At 43.0% G+C, this 13,759-nt stretch overlaps 1 protein-coding gene across 2 annotated transcripts in view; it reads right to left on the bottom strand.

Moving 5' to 3' along the window:
- Positions 1 to 13,759, bottom strand: part of PBX3 (PBX homeobox 3) — a 344,595-nt gene that overhangs the window by 159,568 nt on the left and 171,268 nt on the right. The window lies entirely within an intron of this gene.

Here is a 13,759-nt window from a genome sequence, read left to right as displayed (position 1 = left end):
TTTCTTGATATTCGCTTTGGTGCGAAATAAAAAAAAAAAAAGGCATGTTTTATCAAATAAAAACATTTTTCTCTTTCAAATTTTCTCCAGGGGGAAACGTGAGCAACAACTATAACGTCCACACCGGGAGCATGAAAACTAAAATAAAATTCCTCCTCCTCTTGTAACCTATGCATGCTGTCAGGGATATATTTAGGCATCATGCTAAACTACACACGCCTAAATGATTACACCCTTTGGTACAAGTCTTACCCCATGTATCGTGTGATTATTTAAGTATTAACTACTACCAGAATGATCGGCTGGAGACCACATGGGGCCTGTTTTATATTCAAAACTACTTTTTTAAGTGCACAGACCAAGAAAGATGGATCCGCTGAACCAAGAACAGTATTTTGACGTTTTTTATTAACCCCCATATCCCTTTACCCTTACAGTTTGGCTAAATTCAGCCACAAATGTGGAGAGGTGGCCAAACGAGGGAAACCAGAGAAAAGATACTTCACTTTGTACACTTTGAGGTTTGGTGTTGCAAGCTCTGCATGCAGTGGCCCAGTCAGGACAGCTTGAAGGACCTTATTACACTGTATATGTCATGCCACAACCTATTTGCATCATGTTCTGGACCTGAATTTTAATATTATGGTTCAACAGTTAAAACAAAACTAAACCCTTCTATCGTTTTCAGCCAAGGAAGCTGCTATCTTGGCCTCTGTTTGATCTTCAACTGCCATGGGGCTGCACATGTGATCATATATGACCCCAACCATTTGATGGTTTGACAGTGTGGTTGAGAGCAACAACAACACATGTCGGAAATGTAACTGTTTTTGAAGCGGTTAAATCGATGGGTTTAGTTCTGATTTAACGCAGAGTTCCAACCCCCCCCGCCCCCAAAAAAAAACTAAAAGTCAGCAGCTTCACATACTGTAGCTGCTGACTTTTAATATTAGGACACTTACCTGTCCTGGAATACAGCGATGTCAGCACCGCAGCCGAGGTTTCCATCAGCTGTCGGGTGCTGCCGCCGCCATTCTTGGTAAGGGAACCTGGCAGTGAAGCCTTGCGTCTTCACGGCCGGGTCCCTACTGCGCATGCGCGAAGGGCGCTGTGCTCAGTAATTGGCCAGGAAGCAGAGGAAGGAGGAGGAGGGAGGAGGAGGGGGCTGGACCTCTGACGTACATCGCCGCGGAGAGGTCCAACGGAAGTGGGGAAAGGGTACCTGTCAAAAACAAGTACCCGCTCCCCCCTCCCCCCCGAAAGCTGCCAAATGTGCATCAGAGGGGGGAGGAGACAAATAAGCGGAAGTTCCACTTTTGAGTGGCAGTCCACTTTAAGGCATAATGACCTTTAATGTGGGCGGTCTTTTCTGAAAGGATGCACTTCGTTCCACCAAATATAAACAACATAACTTTGATGACATCCATTGGTACTTGCAAGGGAGTTGCAAGAAATAGGGACCACTGCATATCAGTGCATATGGATGTGCTTGAAAAAGCAAAGGAGTTATATTTAAAATATTTGTAAATCCTTACATACAGTATAACCACTGAAGTGACTAGCCTAAGGTGATACACAGAGATGAAGCAAATCCTCCTACATAAGTTGTGATTGTTTATCTTTAAAGGCCAGAATTAACCCAGAATTTCTGAGCTTCAGAACGCCGGGGGCAGTGATTATATGTCACACACTGCAAAGCATAGCAGGGCACTGATAGTAATCTGAGACTTGGGTGGAGGGAGCAGACACACCCCCTCTACACAATCTCATAGAGAAACATGCACAGCTGTTGCTATAAATCACCTGCTGTGTGCTGTAGGGGGCGGGCCATCCCCGTGATTGTCTGGTGTTGATATAGACTGTCAGAAGTGACTCATGCACATGGTAATGGAATAGGAGACAGAAATCACAATAGCTGGTTTGGATAGAGGCAGGTACACACTATGGAAGGATATGCTTTGCTCATTTTTCATTTTAGAGGTTTACAACCACTTTAAAGGATAACTATACATTTATATAAACTAATCCTAACTGCCCCCTCAGCATCCTGATTCTAGCTATACCCCCTTGCACTTACCCTAGATGAGCCTGTTCGGGTGTGACCCATTATGATTTGAGCTGATTGAAAATGGGTATAGCTAGAATGGGGAAGGGAGAAGGAGATGGTCAATTAGGAATTTAATACATTTTAGAACTTTTTTTTTATTAAAAGACAGCAGCTACAAATACTGTAGCTGCTAACTTTCATTAAAGAGACACTTGTCTGTCCAATAATCAAATGCTGTCCTTGCCTGGGCCAGTTCTTTACTGGTATTTGGGTCCCTGGTGCCACGGGTGACTCCCAGTGGTTTCACAGCCAACTGTGATTTGTCCCAGGAGGCTGGGGCAGGGAGGAGGGGCAATCCCAGTGGAAGTTCAAGCGGGTACCTGCTAGAAATAGGTACCCACACCCCAAAAAAAAAATAAAGAGCGTGACAAAAGTGTTAGAGGAAGGGAGAGGAGGAGGCTTAATGGAACTTTCCTTTTAAGGTTAAGTTCCGCTTTAAGTAACCCATAAATAGTTTTTGATGCAATAAATGTGTCTGGTGGCTTTGTTTGATAGCTAGACAAGCAAAGAATGTATACTCTAATACAGACATGCTTGCTGTATGATAAAATGGTTGGGCAGGTCTGTTTATTTTGGAATTGTAAAGCCAGTGGACAGTTGTTTTAGGCCCCTTTCACATGGGCGCACCGGCCGACAGAGTCCCTTCTGCTCAGTGGGAGATTGATCCGCCGATCCCCGCTGAGCAGACAGATGACAGCTCCATCTCCGCTCTGTCTGCAGAGACGGAGCTTTGAGATTTCCGTTGTCCTCTATGGGGAGATCGGATGAGAACGGACCGCCTGTCCATTCTCATCTGATCCCATCCGATCCAATCCTCCAGACGGATGGAAATTAGGGTTTCCATTCGTCCGGATTTCACGGACAGGATCGGAATTGGATAGCAGCGGGTGTGGACGCCCATGCAAGATCGAAAATCTCGAACTAACTAAATTGTAACTGTCAATGTGGGTTTCCTTCAGGAAAATATTGTAATAAAACCTATTTAATATGTCTAGGTTTTTATTCAAACAGCGGGTCTGGAAAAAAAATATTAAGGTCTTTCGAACCAAATAAGTTGACGTAATGATGGCAAGAATGAATGTTCCGATGAATGATTTTTCAGAATTTACGCACAAATGTTCTAAGGAAAATCCAACCATGTATGGCCAGCTTAAGACTATAGCACTTTCTCACATTAGCTCCCCGTTATGAACAAATATTTCAGTTTTCACTTGAGACATTTCCTAAACATTTAGTGTTGGTGAGCCCTATGGCTTTAATATAATATATACTGCAAAAATAGTCAAGTGACATAGTATGTGTGCATTTTACTACATTGTTTGGTCAGGTTTAGACTTTGCAATGGTTAATAAAACCTTTTAAAAATCTAATCAGAATATGCAGCTCATGCTCAGTTTGTACGTAACTGCCTAAAATGTAGGTTAACACAAAAATGATGACTTTCATTATGGCATCAGAGTTTTGACATTTTTAATTGAAACACCTGTAATTTTTCCTGCGCAACCCAAATATCCACTCAGAGAACGCTAGCTGATATTCATATAATATTTTGACATTCTCTTTGCTTTGCTCTGATGCTGTGAAACGTGATGTGCTCAAAAGGCTCACACTGTATAATCAAACAATATGATTTTTTTGTTTTTTGTTCCACTAAAAGCCAGGTTTGTGAAGAAACCCAACAGATTCCTATTATGTGTCCCGGAAACCTTCTTCCAAAAGTATAAATTAAATTAGAATGTTTTATAAAATGGGAAAGCGTGCTGGAAATTGAACAGAGCGTTTTAATCCTTGGAATAAAAAAAATATATCTTGCACATAAAAATCAAGTAAAAAATATTTGGGTTGTTTTATTCAGATGTTTTAAAGTGGTTGTAAACTTTTACATATACCCAGTGAGGTGACTTGCTTCAGGTTATACGCAGAGATTAAAAAAATCCTCCTACATAAATTGTACATGTTTATCTGCAGTCTTCTATTCTCCACATTTGTTCAAAGTCCAGAATTTATAAAGCTTGTCTGAACTGAGGGCAGAGAGCTGAAATGACACACTACAGAGCTCGGTCAGGAGAGCTCTAAGAGCTGATAGGAGGGAAGAGACACACCCCTTCACACAGCACGCAGGAACAGAGCTCAAGCTGTCAATCAGCCGAAACTCCATCCCCTGTCACCTTTTTCTTCTTGGTGTCAGGAAAACTTGTCAGAAGTGAATCGTGTTGATAGCAGAGGAACGAAGCAGCAGGCATATTATATTATATTTATTGTCTGAGGTTTACAAGCACTTTAAAGCCACACTGAGATTACAGCTTAACTGTAAAAGAAGTGTAGTTGTTCTAAAACTAGTGTTTTCTATTGGGAACCATGATCTACTGATTCTGAACTCTCTGTTCTCCTCCCTAACACACAAGTGTTCTCAGTTTAAATGATATATCATAAAATGGAAAAATTCTGCCTATTTTTAAATTAAAGGTACTCCTCATTGCATCAAGTTTCTGCTCCTGACTGCTACAGTTTCTGGAATTGTTATCTTCTGGTTGGTAAAAACAGTCAGTGTGTTTACAGTGCATTGCCCACTCTCTGCCTATTGCAACTGTGTCTGCATTCACTATAGTGCGCATTTCTTAAAGTTTTTGCCCCAGAGGAAGCCTTGAGATAAATATAAGGTCTTGGGAAACCCCTTCTGAAGCCAATTTATTTGTAGTTAGTGGGAAAAATATCCCTCTCATTGGTGGCCAGTGGCAAGAATGCCACGCTTACAGTTGTGGTCAGAATGCCAGTATTACAGGCAGCTAAAAGGATCACTGGTGTCACACAGCTGGCTTGCCAAGTGACCAACCATGGAACTATGCAGGCAACATCAAATTAGAGGTTAAGCAGTAGAGATGGGCTCAAGCCTGTTTGAGATCCTAATCCCAACCCACCTGCCTGATCCCGATAGGAAGCTGACAGTGCACACCACTAATCATAGTTACATAGTTAATGAGGTTGAAAAAAAGACATAAGTCCATCCAGTTCAACCTATGATGTGTGTGTGTGTTTGCTTTTTACCGTACATTGTATACCCCTGTATATTGTGGTCTCTAAGGTGCCCATCTAATAGTTTTTTGAAACTATCGATGCTCCCAGCTGATACGACTGCTTGTGGAAGAGAATTCCACATCCTTACCGCTCTTACAGTGAAGAACCCCTTACGCATTTTAAGGTTAAACCGCCTTTCCTCTAGTTTTAGTGAGTGGCCACGTGTCTTATTGTATCTCCTTTCTCTGAATAGTTTGTTCCTTATGCTAGGGTCGCCAGTACAGTATTTGTACATTGATATCATATCCCCCCTCAAGCGTCTCTTCTCCAGAGAGAATAAGTTCAGTGCTTGTAGCCTTTCCTCATAGCTGATGTCCTCCATTCCCCTAATTATTTTTGTTGCCCTTCTCTGGACTTTCTCCAGTTCCAGCACATCCTTCCTGAGGACCGGTGCCCAGAACTGGACAGCATACTCCAGATGTGGCCGGACCAGAGTCTTGTAGAGTGGGAGAATAATCTCTTTATTTCTGGAGTGAATCCCCTTTTTTATACATCCCAGTATTCGAAGGCATTAAAACATTTCTCGGTCTGTGCAGCTGTGGACCGGGAAATGTCTCACTGTCTGTGATTAGCGGTCTGGTGGGATCGGACAGGTGGGTTGGGACTAGTATCCCAAACACGCCTGAGCCCATCTCTCTTACCTGCCACAGTCCTGCTGTAAAAGAAGAAGGAAGTTGCTCAGCCTTATGGTAATAGTATGCAGTGAAAAGCTCACTGAATTTGATTGTGCTGGTTTATAGCAAAAAACATAAGAAAATGGAAGCCAAGCGTATATTATAAACAGTATTAGAATTTCATTTCTTTTCTGGTAAACTGATTTCTAGCCTTGTCAGCACCAGGCTAGCATCTCTTTTTAGTAGCAATGGCTAATCCTTTCAAAGCTGGTCTCGTAACATTTCGGGGCTAGCACTGTGGAAGGCAGGTTGCTTTACTGATCACATAGAGGCCAATCATAGATCATCTGGACTTCAGATGTTCGAGCCGAGAGTAGGGAAAACAAGAACATTACAGATCAAATCCTGATGCCTTGATTAACATTATGTCCTCAATGGAAAACTGTAATGATACCAATGACATAGTACAAGATCGCAGATAGTAACTCTATGGCCATTTTTAGAGCTACGCCTATTAAAACCTCACTGATCCTATTTTGCAAACCCTCTTTGGAGCTTTGCTGTGTCTTCTTAGCAAATTGTATGCACCCATCTTATCTACTCTCCCCATCCGCCACCTTCCCAGAATCCCCCTCCCTTGCCCCCTTCTGCCTCACTGCCTGCTCTTTCCCGTGAATATTTTCATCTGTGTCCTGGCTGCAAGGAAATTCTCTGCTCTCTGATCTCTCTTATCTTAAGATGTTTGCAGCCCCCAAATTTCACTTCAATCTCACCTCATCTCTCCATACTACATTAACCCCTAGCAATTGCCTTCCAAATGACCCCATTAAGCCGTAATTGCCTCAGCAGGTCTGCACTCTTCTTGTAATTCTGTTCTTCTCATATCCCAGACGCACGCTCAGCATCATTTGGAGTCCTGGCTCCCTTCACTGAACTCAGCTTATGACCTCTATGCTCCGTGGCCAAAATGACTAGTAGATGGCATGGTGGCTAACGCATTCCATTACTTTAAAACTTCTCCAGGCCCTAATGTGATATTCCTTGGGAGGGAGAAGATGGTGGTGGTGGGAATATGTTGCCATGGAGACCCAGTGCCAGCTATTAAAAAAAAAAAATCTTTTGTTTTATTTTTTTTTTCTCGCTAGTTCTTCACTGAGCTATGCTGTCATTTATTAATAAATAAAAGGAAGACAGAGAAAAGAAAGCAACATAGAAACATACAAAACAGGGCTTTCGGTGAATGTAGGCCATGTCCAAATATCTGCTTATAGTCATTAGAAATAATTGTAATTAGTATTAACGGTAAAATAAATGTTACATCTGAATCTTAAACAAGGTAACATTTTTACAGGTTACCTATTTAGAGTTACAGAGGAGGTCTTGGGCTAGAATTATTGCTCTCGCTATACCTCACATGTGAGGATTAAACGCTGTTTACATATGTGGGAGCGACGTACCTATGCGAGCACGCGGGGATGGGGGCACTTTATTTTTTTGGGTTTACTTTAGTTTTTATTTTTACACTCTACCTTTAAAAAACATTTTTTTATCACTTTTATTCCTATTACAAGGAATGTAAACCTCCCTTGTAGTAGGAATAGTGAATGACAGGTCGTCTTTATGCAGACCCCAGATCTCTCCTCCAGGCTGGAAAGCCTGAGATAAAAAAAAACGATCTCAGCTTTCCAGCCAAGATCACAGTAGTATTTACAACTACCAGGCTGAGGTGACTTCATAACAACTGGTCCATCTGGTCCTCGGTATTCTCTATGGTGTACTTCCACCGCCGGCGGATTCCTTCTCTGGCTCGCTGATTGCACAGGTGAGCCAGTAAAAGCACTGGAGGGTGGTGGGAGGGGGGGGGGACGTCCCCTTCCACCCCCTGTAAGAACAATCCTGTAGGCATCATTCAGATATCCCCACTCAAAGCCCAGGGCATCATATAACGTACTGTGGTATGGAAGTGGTTAAAGAACAGACTTGAGAAACAAGCTGATCAATCTGAATATGGTTTGGCTTAAACCCTAAAGGGAACCCCTTGGCACAACAAAATGGGGACCAGACTTTCAGGAAAAAAGCATTAGTAAACAGATAAAGGCCTCTTTCACACGGGCGTTCCGTTTTTTATGCCCGATCAGGTCCTTTTTTTTGTTTTTTGAAAGGACACGGATGACACTTGTCCGTATGTCCGTTTGCGGATGAAAAACGGACATAATGCATGTCTATGTAAATACGGATGTCAGCGGATGACACCACTGACATCCATTTTTGCGTCCGTTCCATTTTTTGAACGGAAGAAAAAATAGGGTTCTCTTCCGTTCAAAAAAACTGAACTGAACGGAACGGACGAAAAACGAAAATCTTACTCTCCTGTCCCTAGCTAGGGTATGGAGGCCAGTCTCCTTAAAATGCAATCAATCTGGAGAAATGTACAAGAAAAAAATGTCCTCACAAATGTGAAAAGAAAAATCAAACTTGGGCAGAAAAGAAAGTTGTGGTCTCAAAACAACCTATTCTATGCGAGAGAGTATGATATGGTGCCATGCAAAGCAAAGAAGCAAGATCAGATAAGGAAGGTGATCTTTTGAGAATAATTTACAGAACTTGCTCAAGGAGAGCCTTTAACCACTTGCCGACTGCCTAACGCCGATCTACGTCGGCAGTCAGCCCCTCACAGGCAAAGTGACGTAGGGCTACGTCACTAGCTTGTGAGGGTCTAGGGAACGAGCGCGCGCCCCCGGAGGCGCGCTCCCGCTCCCGCGTGGTCACGGACCCCCCCGCACGTGTGACCAGCGGACCCGATGTCCGCCAGTCACTCGGCGATCGGCGGGGGAGAGGGAGAATGTCAGGCAGCTTGTGTAAACAAGCTGCCTGTCATTCTCCTCGCTGTAAAGACACTGATAAAACGGATCTAATATGTAGATCCGTTGATCAGTGTCCTTACAGCTCAAGCCACAGCCAATCACAGTAGAAAGCACGCCCCTAGGGATACACACAGCCCCTCCCTCCCAAATAAAGTTAACCCCTTCACTACCAGTGTATTTTTACAGTAACAGTGCATATATATAGCACTGATTACTGTAGAAATGTCACTGGTAACCCCAAAAGTGTCACAAATGTCAGTCAAGGGTCCGATCTGTCCGCCCCAATGTCGCAGTACCGCAAAAAAATCGCAGATCGCCGCCATTACGCGTTAAAAAAAAAACAACAAAAATGACAAAAATCTTTCCCTTTGTTAGTAAACGCGATAACTTTTGCGCAAACCAATCAAAATACGCTTTTTGCGATTTTTTTTACCAAACATATGTAGCATAAAACAAATTGGCCGAAAATTTAAAAAAATTTTGATTTTTACTTTTTTTTTGGATGGAATTTCATATAAAAAAATGTGAAAAATATTGTTATTTTTGCAAAATTGACGCTCTTTTTTTGTTTATAGCGCGTGGTCAAAAAATCGCACAGGTGATCAAATACCACCAAAAGAAAGCTCTGTTTGTGGGAAAAAAAGGACGTCAAATTCATTTAGGTACAGCGTCGCACGACCGCACAATTGTCCGTTAAAGTCACGCAGTGCCGAATCGCAAAATACCCCCTGGTCAGGAAGGGGGTAAAATCTTCCGGGGCTTAAGTGGTTAAAGAGCGGAGAGAACCAGGTTAGGTTTTCATGGAGGGAAAGGGAATCAAACAACAGGGACAGTGTGAGGAATGACCCAAACTAACATACAGACCAAAGAATGCGCAGCCAAGGGCCCTTGGAACAAAATTGTCTAAATCTGAGGTCTGACCCATAAAGGTGTTGATCCATCTGAACTAAAAAAGCTTAGACTCTGAGGACCAAAGTAAGTGTGAGGGATGATAAGATGGAAGAGTCCTTTCCGGTCGATGGAGATGGAGGACAGGAAGATGCCGGCTACTGTCTTCCGGGACCGGCTCGTTCTCTCGTTGGCAGGCTGGGACACAGCGTCAACCGCGTGACGTCAGCAGGGTCAAAGTATACACAATGCGTTTCAGAGCATGCGCCAACATGGGGAGCATGCGCGCTCTTTTCTCAAGTGTTCATACCCTGAACATCGTGTACACTCTGACCCTGCTGACGTCACGCGGTTGACGCTGCGTCCCAGCCTGCCAACGAGAGAACGAGCCGGTCCCGGAAGACAGTAGCCGGCATCTTCCTGTCCTCCATCTCCATCGACCGGAAAGGACTCTTCCATCTTATCCTCCCTCTCGGCATTGGCGTTATGGACAGCTCACCATTTGACTCCGCATTGAGCCGACTGTAATCTACTTTCCTGTGAGTTGCCATGTATTTGTGTGCCTAGACTTTATTAAATATACTGCACTTAGAGGCGCTTCGCCCGTTTTTTCTTTTGCATTGTTCACAGATTGACTTCCTGTGTGGTGGAGCTGGCCCTTTGTGCAGATTCACATCCATCCCCCAGCCCATTATCTTTATGGTTTATCCACCTTATGGACTTCACCTACTTTCTGCAAATTGTCATATAGGTAACCTTTTTACCATTTTATTGTATCATTGATATTTTGTCACATCCTCACATTGACCGTATCACACTAGACCAGTGCACCAGCTAATCCTTAATTTTACTATACAGTATCTGGCAGTGACTTTTTCCTCCAACACTTTTAGCTTCAAATATCCCTTTCAAAGAAGGCAAAGCAAAAGAGTCTCTTTTTACATTTTCCACAAAATAAAAACACACAACAGCAATAATAAAATATTAATATGCAAGCCACTACTAGGCCCTAAGGGGTGTAAAAAGCCTTGTCTGTATGTCATTGTACTGGCATCTTCACTGTACTAAAATGTCAAATTTGGGTGGACCTACCCTTAAAATTTCAGAACAATGACATCCAACAGCCAGTGGATGCTCATAATGGTAGATATTTCACACAGCAATTTTTCAGTTCTGCAGCTTTATTCATAAATTTTATTTAGCAAGCAGAATGCCACTCAATATACTATACTTGGATTTCCTAATTACAGTACAGACTGCATCACTCTTTACCCTTAAATGCAATGCATTATTATATTACCCACAAACATCAAATCTGCTTTGAAGTATTAAATGCTTACAGTGGGGAGTCTATATTACAGTATGACATACAGAGGGTGGCTTGTAGCATTACACAAGAAACAGTGCATCTTTATTACAATTGTACGTGCGGGGCACTCGCCTGTCCTTGATTTCAAGCTGCTGAATTAAATCTAATTTCCCCCCACGCTACACTGGAATATTTACACTGTTCCTGTGTCACTGCATACATTATATCAAACCACATACACAGCCCTTGTGATGGCCACAATTGCACAGCACCTCCCTGTAAAACGACGATGCCATGATGTTGGCGATGCTACGGATCTGAAAAACCATTGTTTAATCAAATTAACTCGTACCTTTCCTCTGAGGTGTAAAAGAAGTAAATGAACCCAGTACAAAGAAGCATAAATCCCTCTACTCCAAAAACAGCAATGTGCTGCCAATGGTTATCCAGTCGGACAAATATTTTATCAGGTGCAAAAAAGTGGACCTACCTCCTCTTCATCCCCTTTCAATAATAGGAATATATCCCCCCCCCCCCTTTTCATACAATTGCAAAAAAAAAAAGTATATATGTATATATATATGTATATATGTATATATATATATATGTATATATATATATATATATGTATATATATATATATATATATATATATATATATATATATATATATATATATATATACACCTTTTTTTTTAATTAAGCAGAACCCCATTTCTGGATTTCTCACCTAGGTGGGAATGATGTAGCCCTCAAGCTGCCCGCAGTCTCTTGTTATACTCATGTCACTCTTCAAAGGAGGCTTCAGATCAATTATCCTAAGGTTCACACCATGAATCCCACAGGAACACGCTTACATTCCTTTGCGCTTTGATTGCAGTGTGTTTTCAGCCCATAAATTTGAATAGGTTGAAATCGCACTAAAAAGTAGTACATGCACTAAAAAATGCACTCCAATCGGATCGCATGGTACTTTCTCTACCATGCAATCCAGTGCAGGCAGAGACACTGCGTTTGGTATGCTGTTAGCATTGCATTGACAACCGGTGGAGAACGCAAGTGCAGTGCGTTTTAAATGTGGTGCTGGAAACGTGAATGCTCTGTGGCACAACATCAGGGGGCTTGCTGTCTCTTCTTGGTTCTTGTAGTCGTCCCTGTGTTGCTTGAACACATTATTAGTGGGCTAGCTGCAAAAACTAGGAAGATAAAATAAACTCTCAATGATGTAAGAAGAAAAGATGGCATGGGACCTGGTGAGCTGGTGGAGTACTGCAGAACAACCCTGCATTTGCTAGGCGCGTGAGTATGCTTATCATAGGTGTGCCAGGTGTGCCCAGGCACACCCTAATCACCCTGTGCAGCACAGATTCCCCCTACTGCCCTGGCTCACCTCCCCCTTACCCCCAGAGGCTTCCCTCCTCTCCTCTCCAGCCGGCTGCTGCTGTGGGGATGTTTTAGGATGAGTGGGGAACGGGGCCAGTAAATATATAATTTGCCGGCCCCCTCCCTTTCTGAATGAACATCGTGAGTGATCGGTAGTGTGTGTTTGAGCTTTGGTGTGCACACCCTAATGCATTAGGCTGCGCACACCTATGATGCTTATCATGGATAAACTGGCAGAGTAGGCCCCTTTCTCACGGGCGCACCACCCAACGGAGTCCGTTCTGCTCAACCAGGGAATCGGTCCGCTGGATGACAGCTCCGTCTCCGCTCTGTGTGCAGAGACGGAGCTGTCAGATCCCTGCTGTCCTCTATGGGGAGATCGGATGAGAATGGACCACCTGTCCGTTCTCATCCGCTCCCATCCAATCTGGAAAATAGGGTTTCCATGTGTCCGAATTTCACAAACAGGAACGGACAGGAACAGGAACGGATTGGATAGCAGCGGGTGACACCCCTGACACCCCCTTCCCCATAGGGATGCCTGGAGTATCCGATCAGGTCTACCTGAAAAACTGACAGGCGGATCGAATCGCCCGTGTGAAAGGGGCCTAAGAAGGAATTAAAAAAAAAAAAAAACAGAGGTGAAGTTCTTCTTTAACATCTATATAATATAAGTTATAAATAATACACACCAAATATGTGTTTGCAGGTCTATATAATGTTTATTTTTATATCTCTCATAAATGATTACCTGGCTTTTTGACATATTAAATGAGTCAACGTATAGGTATGGTGATCAATAAAAGGCAAACTCTCCCAAACTAAACATTGGGACCATTTTATAAAACACAGAAGAAAGGAAGCTGATGCTTAAACTATTGTCTAAGCCACTCTAGAAATATGACACATGGACTCTGAGTGGTTAATGTAGACAACACCTGCCCTTTCTTTTCCTTGATCCAATTTTCCTAAATCGGACCTTGCACTGAATGGTACGTCACGGCTATGATATTACCATTTAGCACAGACCCAATGGTGACAGTGTTACAATTGAGGGCTTACATCATAATGTTGAGGGATAGCAAGCAGAACCATAAGTGTTCAGGATATGTGTGCACCTAGCACTGTAGGATTAGTTTTTCCTGTGTCGACAGCTAACGATAAATTCCTCCTTTCAGTTTTAATCAGGCTTCCCCTTGTAAGGAGGCAGCAGACAGTGACGCCAATCTCTCTGCCTCCCAACCGTGCCTCACCTCAGTCCTCCATCGGGGACAGTGTGTCAGGATTGTTCAGCTGCTGCAGTTAGTGCCGCCCGGGCACCTGATGTGGAGATGCTGAGGTGCGGAGGGCGTTGGTCTGACAGTGATATATTGCAGTGGATTCCAGGGGGGGGGAGGGGCACGTAAAGAATGCTATGCCATGCATTGTGCCAAGTCGCTAGGGCACTTAACCCTTCCACTGCTGCAACAGTGACAACAGTCATATGCTAAATAAGTAAACAATAACCCTGTTATAAATT

Source organism: Pelophylax lessonae, assembly GCF_965119305.1.
Source record: "Pelophylax lessonae genome assembly, chromosome: 7".
Taxonomy (NCBI): Eukaryota; Metazoa; Chordata; class Amphibia; order Anura; family Ranidae; genus Pelophylax; species Pelophylax lessonae.
This window is presented reverse-complemented; position numbering and strand designations above follow the sequence as displayed.